Here is a 5,200-nt window from a genome sequence, read left to right on the forward strand (position 1 = left end):
CCCTCTAGAGGCTCTCCCCCCGCCCCCTCCTCCTCTAGGGACACCTCTCCCTCAACCTCCCTGTGAGGAGTCATTGTCAAGTAGCCGATGGGGAGGATTACGTGCTCGACCACTCCGATTAGGCAGGCCGACGACCTTGCGTAGGAAACCCACGCCGTCGGCCTTCCCCTTGCCCATGTTCCACGAACCTGCATTGAAAAGAGAATAAGCAATTAGTAAATTAATGAAATGAAGGAAAAGGCATGATAATAAACACATTAATAAAAATGGATAAAAGGCATATTCCTAAACAATAGAAAAAAGACTTGAAACGTACATCTGCTAGAACCCATATGAATCATCATTGTTGTAACCTCTTTCTCAGTCCGTCTCATCATCACTATCAATCATATCATCTTCGTTGTCTGACGGAGGTGGAGGCTCTTCCTCGTCGTCAGCGTCTTCGTTTAACTTTTCTAGCATAAGTATGTCATTTTCATTAACAATAGTCTCACCATCATTCGGTGCATCGTCTATGTTTGGATCCACATCATCATCACCCAATGGTCTAGCGTCATCGTTTCTAACCACATCATCATCATCAGGCTGCTCTTGATAGAAAACTCCCTCGGATGTCATGGGGTTAATGTTGTAGTAATCGTCTTCATTCGGGTCCGGTAGCTTACCATGTGACGACACCTTGAACACAACTTCCCAACCCTTTAGATGCTCTTTCTGGCATGGGTAAGGCAGATAGTATACTTGTGTATCTTGGGTAGCCGCAATGAAGAGATCGGCTCCGGCATAGACGGTTGATGGTTTAACTTCGACCAAACCAATGGAAGGCGTATGTTTTACCCCCTCCCGCGGATCGAACCATCGGCATTTGAACACAGGCAGACTTAGGGTCTCGCACCCCTGGAGGAATTTAACCTCGTATATATTTTGTACCCTTCCGTAGTAGTCTAGTGAATTTTGACCAGGGGTGTACACTCCGGTATTTATAGTTTTGGGATCGGGCCGGCTGTTTTGGTGTTCCTCTGTATGGAAGCGATACCCATTCACATCATACTTTTTACATGTCATGACGGCAGGGTCAAAACCCATGGAAACCCATCTCAATTCATCATCCATAGATATGTTCGGATCTTTTCTTTACAAGTATAATTGAAATTGTTGCGTGCATTAGTTTGGTTAACTAATAAATGTTGAACTAGGTATTTAATAGGGGAGTGTGTAAAATTACTTTCTCCATGAACCAAGCAACAAAAATTTTACGTCCAGGGTTTCCATGACAGAGAAGAGTAAGTGCCTCCACCTCAGTAGGAGGATTCATTCCCGTCCATTCCTCTTGAACGAAATCACTAAAAAAAGAAAAGCGGTGTTAGATCGGGACTAAGTGAACATGGAACATGATGATGTGGAGGACATAAAGGAATGGTGTAGTGGTATTACCTCATCCACACTTCCTCAACTTCCTTGACGTTATGCAAGATATAGAACATGAGGTCCTTTCACTCTCGTCGTGGCATGTTATACGATTTTGAGGCCCCAGCCCTCCCACCTTGCGCGTTGAATAGATGGAGCCTGGGTTGATACTTGGGCTCTTCTATATTGTATCGAGGCACCTTGTTATGCATATGGGGAACGTGGTCTGGATAGTATGATGTCCTGAGGTCTGACACCTCCTCTACGATAACTGCCTCAGCTATGGAAGCTTCAATCTTAGCTTTGTTTCCACATTTCCGTCGCAGATGCTTGTTCTGTCTCTCAGGGCCGTATTGCCAGCAATTTTGCACAGGCCCCCCCAACAATACCTCATTCGCAAGTTGCAGAATGAGATGTGTCATCGGAGTAAAGAAGCATGGCGAAAAGATCTTCTCTAGCTTGACTATCAACTCCGTTGCCTTCTTATGCAATTTTTCAATCACCTGTTTACTTACTTATTTAGCACAGAGCATGCGGAAGAAATGGCTAAGCTCGGAAAGCACTCGCCAGACATGCTCGGGGACATAGCCTCAAACCATCATCGACATTATCCGCTCAATCCATACATGGTAGTCATGACTCTTCAGGCCGGTCACTTTGCCGATTGAAAGATTGACTCCCTTACTTATATTCGATGCATAACCATCGGTGAACTTCAAAATTTGTTTCAGCCAGATAAGTACTTCCTTTTTTTTGCGGTTTAAGGACAAAGTCAGCATCCGGCTTGAACCAGTTTTTTCGACCGCTTGTGGGAGGCTTCATGTTTAGGCGTGGTCTATCACAAGTTCTCTATTGATCGGCTCTAGCTTTAACGTTATCCTTCGTCTTATCAGGAATGTTGAGGATCATGTGGAAAAGGGACTCTACCACATTCTTTTCGGTGTGCATCACATCAATATTGTAAGGAAGTTTGAGGTCCTTGAAATAGGGAAGCTACGAGAAGGGGGTAATGTGAGTCCAGTTGTGCGTCTCACCATATCCCTTGAAGCCTTTGGCTTTGCCTTTGCCTTTGCCTTTGACTTTAGGCTTGAGAGCTTTTAGCTGAGAAAAAACATCTGCCCCCGAAAATGCTAGAATCTCGGTTACTTCATGAACAACCCGGCCTTTTGTGAAGTTCTTCTTGTCTTCCCTGTCTAGATGGTCTGGAGGGAGGAACTGTCGATGCAGGTCAAATGCTACATACTTGCCACCCTTACTCAGCCAAATCATTCGTAGAGCCTGCATGCACACTGGGCATGTCATCTTCCCACTTGTACACCATCCACAGAATAGAGCATAGCAGGGAAAGTCATGCATGCAATAGTGCAACCAAACTTTCATCAAGAAATTTTCTGCAGATCCCGATCGTATGTCAACCTCGGAAACTACCAAGAATGGTGCAAAGCATCCACCAGAGGCTGCATAAACACACCCAATTGCTTCCCCGGGTATTCAGGCCCTGGAATGATGAGCGACAAGAACATGGTCTTCCGTTGCATTAGATCAACGGGAGGAAGATTGAGCGGAATTACAAACACCAGCCAGCAGCTGTATGGATTGGACGACATACCATATGGATTCAACCCATCACCTGATATGGCTATTCTGACATTCCCAGCCTCGGCTGCTTCCTCGGGGTATTCTTCATCGAACGACTTCCATGCTTCCCCTTTCGATGGATGTATGATTTTTTTGGATTGTACCTTATACCTTCCTTGTGCCACATCATCATTTTTGCAGACTCCTTCGTGATGAAAAGGCGATGCAGTCTTTTTATAAAATCAAGATACTGAAGAACCTTAACGGGGATGGTTAGCTGTTTTTCTCACCATCCTCACTGACCACCTCAATGTACCGAGACGAACCGCACTTCCTATAGTACTGTCATCCGGATACTCGTGCCTAATCCATAGAGAGTGCCTTCATGATTTTCTTTGTATCGTACATGCTTTTCGGCAGTTCATGACCCTCAGGGAGGCTGTTAGCCCATACTCCCAGGAATGCTTCGAAGCATTTCTGGCTACAGCCGTTCTCAGCGTTGACTGCAATCAGTTGCGAGATGGCATCCGGGTGAGATATTTCCGCACCCGCATAAAGAGGTTTCTTCGACGAGGCCAAGACCTCCAAGAAGGCCTTTGCGGTTGCCTCCGGCTCCTCCGGTTCATTCTCTAAAGGTGTCGCATTTGCCGTTTCTGCAATAATGACATCATCTAGCATGTCCCTGACCCCGTCGTCCTCATATTCATCGATGCATTGTCGCATCACCTCCTCTCTACCGCGGTCCTGCTCGGCTATGTTTATCGGCGGCATGTCAAGTTTGGCATATGTCCGTGCGTGCGAAGGTGCTCACTCATGTCCGTCTGATTTCTACGGTGACGTTTGGCACATCTCGCACAGGGGCATGGTGGGATAATTCTCTTTGGACGACCGAATATCTCCTTCAAATACACATCGGTTTTCGCGATCCACTCTGATGTTACTCAATTCCGACGGATAAAACCACTGTACATCCACTGATTATCTGCCATCCCCTGCTTTTTTCCAAGCCACACAACATAATTAAGGATTCACTTAAATTAATCACATCAAATTTTCAGTTTCTACCGCATTGAATCCACCTACATCTCTAATAGCTAAAGATGGGTCCTAATCCCACCTGAGGATGTGTAGATTGAGTACGTTCTCCATTCTACCCCGTTCCGAGACAAAATTTCGGCAGCACCTCCCCGCTGTTCTCCAGATACACGTCTCGGCAAATAGCCGAGAGAATGTGCTCCAGAGAACAATGGGGAGGTGCCGCCGAAATCCTGTCTCGGAACGGGGTAGAACATGGAGAACATACCCAATCTACACATCCTCGGCCTGTCCATGGAAAACGCTGGACAATTCGAAAGAGCTGCGGTGATAAATATGCAATTGAATGCATATTTATCGATGCAACCCTTTCGGACGGGAGAAGCCTAGGTTACGCCAGTTGACTTGAGAATGAAATCTAGTGATATGAAAAAATGGAGGAGATGGACTTGTAGCTCACCCTCGGCTGTAGAGGAAGTAGTCGAACAGCAGAGGGATGCTCAGGGGGACCAACGGATCGGACAACGGTCACTCTGATGAATGCAACACCACAAACCCTGCAAATTCCATCGCGACAAATAATTAGAACATCACAACTCATAGAGCATATTTAAAACATTTAAACATGCATTCATTTATTTTTGCATCATGTAGGCAAAAAAACAAACTATAGGGGCTCATCATCTATTCGTCACATATTCATCATCATCATCTATCCATCTATATATCATGATGTAGTATCCACTCATCTATCCATCTATATATCAACAACAATTTTTTTCTCAACTAACCTATCAATAAAATAATCCATCTATCTAACTATTTATATATCTAACTAATCTATCCATCTAAACCCTAAACTAACTAACCTAACGTAGCAGCAGCAAGTAGCAAGCAGCGGTAGCAGCAAGCATCAGCGGCAGCGGCGACAACAAGCAGCAAGCGGCAGCGGTAGCAGCAATGCAGCAGCAGGGGACTCATCGGCGAAGCAGAGGCAGGGCGGAGCAGGGCAGGGAGGCGACGAGGTCGGGGCAGAGAAGGGCGGCGATGGGCGGAGCAGTGGCGTCGGCCACCGGTGCAGTCGGGGATGGGGTGGCCGCAGCCGGGGCGGCCGAGTACGGGGACGGGCCGGCCCGGCGGCGTCGATGGGCGGGGCAGTGGCGTCGGTCGCCGGCGCAGT

This window comes from Triticum dicoccoides, chromosome 3A, assembly GCF_002162155.2.
Source record: "Triticum dicoccoides isolate Atlit2015 ecotype Zavitan chromosome 3A, WEW_v2.0, whole genome shotgun sequence".
In the NCBI taxonomy this organism is placed as follows: domain Eukaryota; kingdom Viridiplantae; phylum Streptophyta; class Magnoliopsida; order Poales; family Poaceae; genus Triticum; species Triticum dicoccoides.